Source organism: Oncorhynchus mykiss, chromosome 24, assembly GCF_013265735.2.
Source record: "Oncorhynchus mykiss isolate Arlee chromosome 24, USDA_OmykA_1.1, whole genome shotgun sequence".
Taxonomy (NCBI): Eukaryota; Metazoa; Chordata; class Actinopteri; order Salmoniformes; family Salmonidae; genus Oncorhynchus; species Oncorhynchus mykiss.
Window position 1 is genome coordinate 18,253,312 of NC_048588.1, and position 13,540 is coordinate 18,266,851.

Genomic DNA, 13,540 nt, shown 5'->3' on the forward strand with positions numbered 1-13,540 from the left:
GTGAAATTGCAAACCAATAGCTGGCAACACATGGATGCTTTATAAAGGACATATTTTTTGTTGTTGTCTGGAACTGTATTATGAATCCATGATAAAGATTCCTGTTACATTCCTCTAATCTAATTTATGAGAAGGTTTCTACTGTGCCAGGTTTGGGCTTGATCATTGACATTTGATCTTCTCTCATATTCAGGAGAAATACTGGATCTGGTGGTAAATGAACAACCTTTTCCATTCTTCCCTCCAAGACCATCTGACCATGTGCATTTACCTCATACATATCCTAGTGTGAACAACTACCTCACTCAAGGTAAGGGACTCAAGGTAAGGGACTCATACAGCCACATTGAACTATAACTGTTACCACCAACGATGCCTGATATATCTAAACATATAGTAAACCAAATGACTTATTCATTTGTGTTGTTATACAATCCAAAACACAGAAGTTAAATGATCCACTGAGCAATCAGTCCAAATTATGTGAAGCAATATACTGTATATAGCTAAGCAATGCATTGTCATTAGCTCTGAAGCTGTCCAGAGTACAAATAACTAAAGCAAACCTGCTACGTCTGGTTGCATGTCTTGGTAGATGTGGAGCCCTCATGACTGATCAAGCATTAGTATGAAGAACTAAACATGGTGGATGAGGACAAACAGGATCGGGAGGAGGACAGAGTTAAAGTGGCGTGATATTGCCTGAGCATCAGCATAACTGAACAACACAGACAGCAAAATGATGTTCATCAGCAAAGAAAGAGGGTCAGGAATGGGTGGTTGTCACAACAGCGTGCTAAGTATTGATGTCTCACAAGACATCACGTTAAACGTTTGACCATAACATACACATACTGTAACTTTACTATTTTATTTGCTTCCTGCTCCTGTGTTGTTTAAATGTATTGTACAGTTTGTAATGTTCCTGCAAATAATTATAAAACAACTATTTGAAGTTAAGTTAATAAAGAACAGAAAATGTAATGTCTTGTCCCTCTGATTCCTAAGGATATCTGTCGGTAAATCTGTAAAAGCCTTTTGATATTTTAACTCACCACCCCTAAAAACACCTTGCTGATGTTTATTCATAAGTAAACAGTTAACAGCATATAGCTAGTCTGGGTACCAGTCTGTTTAGCTATCATTCCACTCCTTGCCACTCCTATCATGCTAAACATATGGCATATGACACCAAATACAAAAAGTAGAAAGTTAGCTAAACAGATTGGTACCCAGGCTAGCATATTGCATGATACATCAGATGATTTTGGAGTAGGACAGACTCAGGCATAATGCAATGTCAGTGTGGGCCTAGAGTACAACTTCAGGGGGAAAGGAGGGGAGCCTCACTCTAGATCTGGGCCTTGATTTTGTGTGGGCGTGGGCATGTACGTGTGTGTGTGTGTGTGTGACCACCACTGTGCTGTGCTTTTTTCTCATTTGACTTCAGGAGTGGTATGAGATGCTCACCTTGTGGCGAGAAGAAGAATGGTCACAGAAGGACAGACAAGTAGTTTACCACCAAGGTTGGAGTTAGTTATGTATGTTAACTTGATATGAATTGTTTCTCATGCCTTCTTATTGACATTACAACAAATACTAGTCTTATAAACCTCATCAAGTCAAATGAAACAATGAATGATGATCAGCAAAATGTCAATGGTTCAACAGTCATATTGTCTATACAAGCTAGTTTTATTAAATAAAAAAAATGAGGCCTGAATTCTGTTTGTTTCTCAATAATGATGTTGGTTTACTTCTGAACAAGGTTTAATTTCCTCTTGTAACATATCAGCTTTAACTCAGTCATGACACAAATGGAAACTTAGCACCAACGCACAGAGCACTGTCAACGTTACGAAACCAGAAAATAGGTTTGGCATGAGTTAAATAGTGCAGTGAGTAATAAAGCAGTAGTTTACCGCCAAGGTTAGAGTTGGAGTTAGTTATGTATGTTAACTTGATATGAATTGTTTTTCATGCCTTCTTATTGACATTACAACAAATATGTGGAGTCTTATAAACCCCATCAAGTCAAATGAAACATGAATGATGATCAGCAAAATGTCAATGGTTCCACAGTGCTCTTCTGGTCTCACAATCCTAGTGTCAATACAAGCTAGTTTTATTAAATAAAAAAGTGGGAATGAATTCTGTTTGTTTCTCAATAATGATGGTTTAATTCTGAGCAATGTTTCATTTCCTCTTGCAACATAACTAGCTGCAGCTTTAACTCAGTCATGACACAAATGGAAACTAGGCACCACCGCACAGAGTTGTCAATGTTATGAAACAAGAACATATGTTTGGCATGAGTTAAATAGTGCAGTGAGTAATAATGCAGTCATTTACATATCCCATAAGTGTCTTCCTATTTTATCTATCATTGAAGGAGGACACTCCTTCAAGCGAAACAGGTTTTAGTTGGAAGAACACTTTTTCAAAAGCTCCCAGACATAGCATATACAGCCTTATTTGACTCGGGAATAGGACAATGAACACCATTTGGCACAATAAGTAACTTACTGAAGGATTCATGTCAACAAGACTTTAAGTTTGGAGAAGAGAACCTCCCCAAGGTAAGGAAGCTGAGGAACTGTATGGTTTCAATCAGTTAAATATCTTAAATTATTGATATGTTAAACCCTCAAAATACATAAATGTCTTAAAAATATATACGGTTTGTTACATAGTTACTAAATACTAAGAGTTAAGGTTAAGGAAATGATGCACAGTGACGCCAAACGTACAGTCAACGTACTGACGTAGGTTTGTGGGAAATCCCTTTCCACATTCACACCGAATACAAAACATGGGGAATACATGTTTCAATGCCAAAAAGGTAATGTTTTGTCTTTCGAAATACTATTTTTATGTATTTCTCTGTATATATAGAAATTAGGAACATTGACATAAATTCAACATTGGCTATGTGTATGCATGTATGTAGATTTTTGTCTAAGTGAATGTCAACAGCATGTTGTTTGTGCTATGCTACTCAACAAGTGCAAGCTAATAACGAAACTAAAGAGTATTTTTGCTATCATTTTACAACATTTTGAAAATTTGCACAATAGTGTAGACGGGAAGTTTGACAAAACTGTAGACTATAGGGACCATTCATCCCTCAGAGCAGACCACAGTTGAAGTCAGTTTTGGCCAGGTAACCAACACACGCAGAACTGCTAAAGGCCATTGAGTTTCAAATGAGTAAACTACAACAATTTAACTATATGATCAAGGAAATTGAGCCACAAGTTTGTTTGAGACTTAGTTTTCACTTTGATTATGTTTTATTCAGTACAGAGGATATTAAAGTTATGAATGCATTTTGTGATGTTGCAGACCCAGAGTGAGGAACAGCATGAGAAGAATCAAGATGCCAGCCCCTCTGAGGGTCAGAATCATAATAATTGCCATCCTCACCAACCTCTAACGGTATTGGTTTCAACTACTAAACTACTGGACGGTCCAACTACTCATCACTGAATTTCTAATGTTACAATAACATATTAAATTAATGTGTAACTCAATTAGCTTATATTTGCTGTAACATCAAAAAATTCTAGATGCCACAACAATGTAAAGAAGACCAATCTGGCACCAAGACAGAGGTGTATTATGAAAAACATTTTCTTCCTTGGAAATGGAACATCACAGCCTTGTGAGTTGTCTGTGTATTTGTTTTAGTGATTGGAATTTGGTGATGGTAAGGAACCTTAAGGTGTGTTGAAAAATCTTTTATACCTAGGTCTACTTTTTTTTCTTTTTAGAATTCAGAACAACCACATGGAATCAACTGTGCCTGTAAATAGCAGTAAGTAAAGCTAGTGGAATTAAAGTGGCCTACTAGAAAGTATTCCGTCTACTAGTTTGTCTTAAAGTTTTGAGATTTCAAAATCGTACTAATTGCCACCTGTGAATATTGTATGATATCATGTCATATATATTGTTATCACTTTACCTTTAATATATTCTAATCTCCTCACAACAGCGGTGGTCCCATTTCAGGCTGGGGTGGCGGGTGTGGATATACATCCTCATCTAGGCTTCATCTCAATAGGATCATCTCCAGACTGTGTTCAGGCAGCTCTACCTCATACCGATGGCTCTTCCTCACAGCATTCACCTCAACACCAGCTTCTTCAATGATGGTAGGGTTTCACAATAGTGAGGGAACAAAAGCACAACCATACCTTCAATCAAGCAAGGTATCTAGTTATATCTCAAACAGAATGGAGGCACACAGAGCAGCAACATTAGTAAATATATTTATATTACATAACGTACACAAGAATCCCCAAGTGTGAATTCACAGCCACCGATAAATGAAATGATACCATGCAGAAAGCACACCATCATTTTACGACTGATCTATCATAGATCTAAAACTGAGATTAAACTGTGGTGGTGTTTCCCAAATGAGTCACTCTCAGTCAGATATAATCATCTGTCATTTCATGAGTGCTTCTAACCTGTTCTGTCCTGTTGTTGCAGCAGTCATAACATCAGGTATGAAAAGCTCCAGTAGCCTTGGAAGAAGAGATTAAGTGAAGGAAGAGGCTGCTTATGAAAACATTTCTGCTGCTATTTTCTGCTGCTTTTAAGATGTATGTATGTATGTATGTATGTATGTATGTATGCATGTATGCATGTGTGTGTGTGTGTGTGTGTATAAGCATGTGTGCGTATGTGTGTGTATAAGCATGTGTGTGTGTGTGTGTGTGTGTGTGTGTGTGTGTGTGTGTGTGTGTGTGTGTGTGTGTGTGTGTGTGTGTGTGTATAAGCATGTGTGTGTGTATGTGTGTGTGTGTGTGTGTGTGTGTGTGTATAAGCATGTGTGTGTGTGTGTGTATGTGTGTATGTGTGGTAGCTAGGAAATGTATGTTTTTGTATTTAAGTAAATATTTGCTATTACTTATGCAGTGAGATGGCCTTTTCATGTTCCGATCAAAATCATAAAAACACCAAGAGTGCTTTGGTGATTCCACTCTGGTTGCAGATAATATTTTTTCTGAAAGATTAGTTAGCCTTCAAAATTCTTTACATATGAGCATGAACTAGCCATAATATTATCGCCTTGATCACACTGACAGCATCATTGTGCATTGTCTAGATATGTGTGCAACAAAAGTTCACCTTCTGCTACCATTTTTGTCAAGCTGTCTACACATACAGTATGACTCATACGTTTGATAAATCCAACCTATGCACCACACAGACCGCACTGCAACTGCCTCTGCAACGCAATGCTGTAAGTCAAACGCAGCATTCCATTGGAAATGAATGTACTTCTGGTGTACTAAAACGCAATGAAGCTGTTGGTGTGACTGAGGCATTTTAAGTTGGATTTATCGAAGATATGCGTCAAACTGTATGCATAGAGGGCTTAACAGAAAGGGTAGCAGAAGGTGCATGTTGAAGTTTTGTAGCACACATTTCAAGATGATGCTGCGTACCATTTTGCGCAATAACACTGCAGGTGTGATCAAGGCATTATCCATCGAACTAGCTTACGGCTCAGCTCGTCTCACTACTTTAGATAATTAACATAGATACATAGCTAGCTAATGTTAGCTACCTGGGTCAATCTTACAATTTTCTGTCCCCAGGAAATATCAGTTCTTATTTAGTGTAAAATGTGGATTCCAAAAAGGCATTAAATATAAGGTCATGTGTCCTTTACCTTAAAAACACCAAAATGTGGATCCTGAAATGGAATTTTATGCATTTTAAACACTTTTTGTTAGTGGATGTAGGCGTTTTTTGGAATGTCCTCAGGTGTTATTCATCAACCGCGACAAGAAATATAAGCCATAAAATAATAAAATGTTTAGAATATTTCTTCACTATTTCATAGTTCTAGTTAAAGGTTTTTTTTTTTTTTTTTTTACATTAGAAGGTTCCTATTCCGCTTAAATGGACCCTGTATCATCTGATGTGTCTCCAGTATGACACATGGGTTTATCAAGGCTTCATGCCCAAAATGCAGTAAGCTCCACTGAAAAATGGAGGGTGCTACATTCAGGCATAGTAGTACCGAATTCTGTGAGACTCTGCATTACTATAAAGTATACTGTAAATGTCACACCTGCTTCCGATCCCCCTCTCTGGTGCTCAATGTCACCAGCGCACTCATCATTACACACACCTGCGCTTAATTATGGGACTCACCTGGACTCCATCACATCATTTACCTCCCCTATATCTGTCACTTCCTAAGTTTCATTCCAGAGTCAGCATTGATGTTGTTACGTTTCTCCTGTTCAGAAGCTGTTCTTGTTTTGTTTCGTGTCTATTTATTATTAAATCCACACCCTGTACTCGCTTCTCGTCTCCCAGCGTCTGTCATTACAGAACCGCTACAATAAAGGTACAAGTATCCGGCAGTTAAGGGAGCTCCCAAATTAAGTAAGGCCTGGCCATTGGCTTGTTTTTGCCCTTTGTTTTACCACATACACATCTGCAAACACACACAACACCCTTCTATACAAATAAATATTTGTTTGTGGTGTTAAAACCGTGTCTGGTTTATTGTGTAGGTTTTCGACTTTGTTTTAGTAGGTTCTTCATGGGCTAAAAAGGATGTACCTTCAAGGGCATACAAATGCAATTTACTGAAGTATCGATTGTCTGAATTTTGGATGAACACATGTAAGTTCTCCTGATGAGAAATGTACTGAAAAACCCAATGTAAACCTGCTATAGAGAATCTTTGAAATGTTTTACAACAATGAGTCTGAAATAAAAGGGAAAGAACAGACTCAAAGAACAGGTATTGAAAGACCTCTGTTCTGAAGTTCTGGTGAGGCCTGATCACCCTCGCAAGAAAGATCAGGGACAATGCTTGACATTTTTAATTAATATGTATTCATTGCGAATTTTGAAGAACTTTATAATTGATAAATTCTTCTAAGTGTGATTCAGACCCCGTGAAGGAGAGAGGGAGGGAGCGCTGTCCCTGAATGAGGGAAACCTGTCTCTAGTCTATTTGACTATTCCTTGAATTCCCTTAAGGGATAAAAGTATTTCCTTATGGAGTTATCAAGGGTTGTAATTCTAATTTTATTTGTTCTGAATCGTTTATATTTTTATTTAACCGGCACTGTTGGGTTACCTTGGACGCATGAATCACAGTGTGGCTTGAAGCCTTCCCCACATTAAATAAGGAAGAAAAGACTGTGGCTTAATGCCTGCTACATGATATTGTTCCACGATTCGGTATACCACAAAGTCAAGATAGCGATGAGGGGACACATTTCAACTCAAAGATAATAAAATAACTGTGTAACATGATGCAAGTTAAGAGAAGGTTGCATGTACCATTTCAACCGTAAAGTTCTGGAATTGTAGAACGCTACAATGGCATTCTGAAAATAAACTGGCAAAAATATGTGCTCAACCAGGACTACCTGGGTGGATACACTACCCATAGTCTTGTTTTCAATGCGTTCCACCCCAGTCAGGAAAACTGGACTTGGTCCACATGAGGTACTCATGGCCTGTCCCATGAGGACCCCAGCATCGCCACCAGCTGCAGTCCCAGATCTGCATCTGTTGGATGACACGATGATGATGTACAGTATAACTCTGACTAACTGTACTCAATCTATTCACTCACAGGTCTCTGCTGCCCAAACCTCCCCAGACGACTGTCCCCATCACGATCTCCAGCCCTGAGATTGGGTAATGGTGATCTCCCTCACAAGCCCAACGGTGGTAAAGTGCTTAGGGAAAGACACCTGGATCCACGCCTCCCACTGTAAGCAGGTAGCAGAGCCAGAAGATGTTACTCCCGTTACTCCTACACCCCAGTAGGCAGTAGATGAACAACCTTTTCCATTCTTCACTCCAAGACCATCTGACCATGTGCATCTACCGGGTACATATCCTAGTGTGAACAACTACCTCACTCAAGGTAAGGGACTCAAGGTAAGGGACTCATACAGCCACATTGAACTATAACTGTTAGAACCAACGATGCCTGATATATCTAAACAAACATTTGTGTTGTTATACAATCCAAAACACAGAAGTTAAATGATCCACTGAGCAATCAGTCCAAATTATGTGAAGCAATATACTGTATGTAGCTAAGCAATGCATTGTCATTAGCTCTGAAGCTGTCCAGAGTACAAATAACTAAAGCAAACCTGCTACGTCTGGTTGCATGTCTTGGTAGATGTGGAGCCCTCATGACTGATCAAGCATTAGTATGAAGAACTAAACATGGTGGATGAGGACAAACAGGATCGGGAGGAGGACAGAGTTAAAGTGGCGTGATATTGCCTGAGCATCAGCATAACTGAACAACACAGACAGCAAAATGATGTTCATCAGCAAAGAAAGAGGGTCAGGAATGGGTGGTTGTCACAACAGCGTGCTAAGTATTGATGTCTCACAAGACATCACGTTAAACGTTTGACCATAACATACACATACTGTAACTTTACTATTTTATTTGCTTCCTGCTCCTGTGTTGTTTAAATGTATTGTACAGTTTGTAATGTTCCTGCAAATAATTATAAAACAACTATTTGAAGTTAAGTTAATAAAGAACAGAAAATGTCATGTTTTGTCCCTCTGATTCCTAAGGATATCTGTCGGTAAATCTGTAAAAGCCTTTTGATATTTTAACTCACCACCCCTAAAAACACCTTGCTGATGTTTATTCATAAGTAAACAGTTAACAGCATATAGCTAGTCTGGGTACCAGTCTGTTTAGCTATCATTCCACTCCTTGCCACTCCTATCATGCTAAACATATGGCATATGACACCAAATACAAAAAGTAGAAAGTTAGCTAAACAGATTGGTACCCAGGCTAGCATATTGCATGATACATCAGATGATTTTGGAGTAGGACAGACTCAGGCATAATGCAATGTCAGTGTGGGCCTAGAGTACAACTTCAGGGGGAAAGGAGGGGAGCCTCACTCTAGATCTGGGCCTTGATTTTGTGTGGGTGTGGGCGTGGGCATGTACGTGTGTGTGTGACCACCACTGTGCAGTGCTATTTTCTCATTTGACTTCAGGAGTGGTATGAGATGCTCACCTTGTGGCGAGAAGAAGAATGGTCACAGAAGGACAGACAAGTAGTTTACCACCAAGGTTGGAGTTAGTTATGTATGTTAACTTGATATGAATTGTTTCTCATGCCTTCTTATTGACATTACAACAAATACTAGTCTTATAAACCTCATCAAGTCAAATGAAACAATGAATGATGATCAGCAAAATGTCAATGGTTCAACAGTCATATTGTCTATACAAGCTAGTTTTATTAAATAAAAAAAATTAGGCCTGAATTCTGTTTGTTTCTCAATAATGATGTTGGTTTACTTCTGAACAAGGTTTAATTTCCTCTTGTAACATATCAGCTTTAACTCAGTCATGACACAAATGGAAACTTAGCACCAACGCACAGAGCACTGTCAACGTTACGAAACCAGAAAATAGGTTTGGCATGAGTTAAATAGTGCAGTGAGTAATAAAGCAGTAGTTTACCGCCAAGGTTAGAGTTGGAGTTAGTTATGTATGTTAACTTGATATGAATTGTTTTTCATGCCTTCTTATTGACATTACAATAAATATGTGGAGTCTTATAAACCTCATCAAGTCAAATTAAACAATGAATGATGATCAGCAAAATGTCAATGGTTCCACAGTGCTCTTCTGGTCTCACAATCCTAGTGTCAATACAAGCTAGTTTTATTAAATAAAAAAGTGGGAATGAATTCTGTTTGTTTCTCAATAATGATGGTTTAATTCTGAGCAATGTTTCATTTCCTCTTACAACATAACTAGCTGCAGCTTTAACTCAGTCATGACACAAATGGAAACTAGGCACCACCGCACAGAGTTGTCAATGTTATGAAACAAGAACATATGTTTGGCATGAGTTAAATAGTGCAGTGAGTAATAATGCAGTCATTTACATATCCCATAAGTGTCTTCCTATTTTATCTATCATTGAAGGAGGACACTTCTTCAAGCGAAACAGGTTTTAGTTGGAAGAACACTTTTTCAAAAGCTCCCAGACATAGCATATACAGCCTTATTTGACTCGGTAATAGGACAATGAACAACATTTGGCACAATAAGTAACTTACTCAAGGATTCATGTCAACAAGACTTTAAGTTTGGAGAAGAGAACCACCCCAAGGTAAGGAAGCTGAGGAACTGTATGCTTTCAATCAGTTAAATATCTTAAATTATTGATATGTTAAACCCTCAAAATACATAAATGTCTTAAAAATATATACGGTTTGTTACATAGTTACTAAATACTAAGAGTTAAGGTTAAGGAAATGATGCACAGTGACGCCAAACGTACAGTCAACGTACTGACGTAGGTTTGTGGGAAATCCCTTTCCACATTCACACCGAATACAAAACATGGGGAATACATGTTTCAATGCCAAAAAGGTAATGTTTTGTCTTTCGAAATACTATTTTTATGTATTTCTCTGTATATATAGAAATTAGGAACATTGACATTAATTCAACATTGGCTGTGTGCATGCATGCATGTAGATTTTTGTCTAAGTGAATGTCAACAGCATGTTGTTTGTGCTATGCTACTCAACAAGTGCAAGCTAATAACGAAACTAAAGAGTATTTTTGCTATCATTTTACAACATTTTGAAAATTTGCACAATAGTGTAGACGGGAAGTTTGACAAAACTGTAGACTATAGGGACCATTCATCCCTCAGAGCAGACCACAGTTGAAGTCAGTTTTGGCCAGGTAACCAACACACGCAGAACTGCTAAAGGCCATTGAGTTTCAAATGAGTAAACTACAACAATTTAACTATATGACCAAGGAAATTGAGCCACAAGTTTGTTTGAGACTTAGTTTTCACTTTGATTATGTTTTATTCAGTACAGAGGATATTAAAGTTATGAATGCATTTTGTGATGTTGCAGACCCAGAGTGAGGAACAGCATGAGAAGAATCAAGATGCCGGCCCCTCTGAGGGTCAGAATCATAATAATTGCCATCCTCACCAACCTCTAACGGTATTGGTTTCAACTACTAAACTACTGGACGGTCCAACTACTCATCACTGAATTTCTAATGTTACAATAACATATTAAATTAATGTGTAACTCAATTAGCTTATATTTGCTGTAACATCAAACAATTCTAGATGCCACAACAATGTAAAGAAGACCAATCTGGCACCAAGACAGAGGTGTATTATGAAAAACATTTTCTTCCTTGGAAATGGAACATCACAGCCTTGTGAGTTGTCTGTGTATTTGTTTTAGTGATTGGAATTTGGTAATGGTAAGGAACCTTAAGGTATCTTGAAAAATCTTTTATACCTAGGTCTACTTTTTTTTCTTTTTAGAATTCAGAACAACCACATGGAATCAACTGTGCCTGTAAATAGCAGTAAGTAAAGCTAGTGGAATTAAAGTGGCCTACTAGAAAGTATTCCGTCTACTAGTTTGTCTTAAAGTTTTGAGATTTCAAAATCGTACTAATTGCCACCTGTGAACATTGTATGATATCATGTCATATATATTGTTATCACTTTACCTTTAATATATTCTAATCTCCTCACAACAGCGGTGATCCCATTTCAGGCTGGGGTGGCGGGTGTGGATATACATCCTCATCTAGGCTTCATCTCAATAGGATCATCTCCAGACTGTGTTCAGGCAGCTCTACCTCATACCGATGGCTCTTCCTCACAGCATTCACCTCAACACCAGCTTCTTCAATGATGGTAGGGTTTCACAATAGTGAGGGAACAAAAGCACAACCATACCTTCAATCAAGCAAGGTATCTAGTTATATCTCAAACAGAATGGAGGCACACAGAGCAGCAACATTAGTAAATATATTTATATTACATAACGTACACAAGAATCCCCAAGTGTAAATTCACAGCCACCGATAAATGAAATGATACCATGCACAAAAGCACACCATCATTTTACGACTGATCTATCATAGATCTAAAACTGAGATTAAACTGTGGTGGTGTTTCCCCAAATGAGTCACTCTCAGTCAGATACAGTGCCTTGCGAAAGTATTCGGCCCCCTTGAACTTTGCGACCTTTTGCCACATTTCAGGCTTCAAACATAAAGATATAAAACTGTATTTTTTTGTGAAGAATCAACAACAAGTGGGACACAATCATGAAGTGGAACGACATTTATTGGATATTTCAAACTTTTTTAACAAATCAAAAACTGAAAAATTGGGCATCTTTAAAATCTTTCTTCACTATTTCATAGTCCTAGTTAAAGTATTTTGTTTTACTTTAGAAGGTGCCTATTCTGCTTAATGGACCCTGTATCATCTGATGTGTCTCCAGTATGATTATGTATACACATGGTTTTATCAAGGCTTCATGCACAAAATGCAGTAAGCTCCACTGAAAAATGGAGGGTGGTACATCTTGTCACGTTCTGGCCTTTATTTCCGTTGTTTTGTATTTATTTAGTATGGTCAGGGCGTGAGTTGGGTGGGCAGTCTATGTTTGTTTTTCTATGTTTTGGGGCATTTCTATGTTTTCGGCCTAGTATGGTTCTCAATCAGAGGCAGGTGTCATTAGTTGTCTCTGATTGAGAATCATACTTAGGTAGCCTGGGTTGCACTGTTTGTTTGTGGGTGATTGTCTATGTTAGTGGCTTGTGTCAGCACAGGTCTCATGTTGTAGCTTCACGGTCGTATTTGGTTTATTGTTTTTGTTATTCTTTTGTATAGTGTTCAGTCTTTCTTTATTAAAGATTCACCATGGACACTTACCACGCTGCGTATTGGTCCTCAGATCCATCTCGCATCTCCTCTTCAGATGAAGAGGACCGCCGTGACAGAATCACCCACCAACCAAGGACCAAGCGGCGTGGTAGAAAACAGCGACGACAGCAGCAGCAGCAACAGCGGCCGGTATCACAGGACTCCTGGACATGGGAGGAGATACTGAACGGAGAGGGACCCTGGGCACAGGCTGGGGAATATCGCCGCCCCAAAGCAGAGCTGGAGGCAGCGAAAGCTGCGCGGCGGCGATATGAGGAGGAGGGGGGGGGCACACGAGGGGTGGAGCTAAGCCAGGTAGCAGACCTGCGCTCACTCCTCGTGCTTATTATAAGCAGCGTGATACTGGGCAGGCACCGTGTTATGCGGTTAAGCGCACGGTGTCGCCAGTACGTGTCCATAGCCCGGTGCGCTATAGGACAGCCCCGAGAGTGTCATGCGAGTGCGGGCATCGAGCCAGGTCGTATGGTGCCTGCTCAGCGGGTCTGGTCGCCGGTACGCAGTTTTGGTCCAGGGTATCCTGCGCCGGCTCTGCGTGCTGTGTCTCCGGGGCGCTGGGAGGGTGCAGTGCGTCCTCTGCCTGCGCTCCGCTCGTGCCGGGCGAATGTGGGAGTGGAGCCTAAGGGAGAGATGTGTGTAGTAAGCACTAGATCTCCCGTGCTTACCCACAGCCCGGTTCAACCTGTGCCTGCACTCTGGAGGGTCCGGGCTAGAGTGGTTATCCAGCCTGGGGAAGTGGTGCCAAGGTTGAGCTCCAGTGCT

At 39.4% G+C, this 13,540-nt stretch overlaps 3 long non-coding RNA genes across 7 annotated transcripts; all 3 read left to right on the forward strand.

Moving 5' to 3' along the window:
* The first annotated feature begins 222 nt into the window (after positions 1-222).
* On the forward strand, positions 223-984 carry LOC110503462. 2 transcript variants are annotated; one of them, XR_002470473.2, is made up of 2 exons: positions 223-324; positions 596-984. It is a non-coding gene; the product is annotated as an uncharacterized LOC110503462 (long non-coding RNA). The 2 variants fall into 2 exon arrangements; XR_002470472.2 differs by having other exon boundaries at positions 223-310.
* A 1,198-nt stretch (positions 985-2,182) lies between these two features.
* Positions 2,183-4,679, forward strand: LOC110503913. Of its 3 annotated transcripts, XR_005039350.1 has the most exons (6): positions 2,183-2,579; positions 3,346-3,438; positions 3,570-3,664; positions 3,774-3,817; positions 3,995-4,154; positions 4,498-4,679. It is a non-coding gene; the product is annotated as an uncharacterized LOC110503913 (long non-coding RNA). The 3 variants fall into 3 exon arrangements; XR_005039349.1 differs by having other exon boundaries at positions 3,995-4,679; XR_002470532.2 differs by lacking the exon at positions 2,183-2,579 and adding an exon at positions 2,587-2,842 and having other exon boundaries at positions 3,995-4,679.
* A 5,153-nt stretch (positions 4,680-9,832) lies between these two features.
* LOC110503916 lies at positions 9,833-12,144 on the forward strand. 2 transcript variants are annotated; one of them, XR_005039351.1, is made up of 4 exons: positions 9,833-10,165; positions 10,932-11,024; positions 11,156-11,250; positions 11,360-12,144. It is a non-coding gene; the product is annotated as an uncharacterized LOC110503916 (long non-coding RNA). The 2 variants fall into 2 exon arrangements; XR_005039352.1 differs by lacking the exon at positions 9,833-10,165 and adding an exon at positions 10,208-10,428.
* Positions 12,145-13,540: the final 1,396 nt, after the last annotated feature.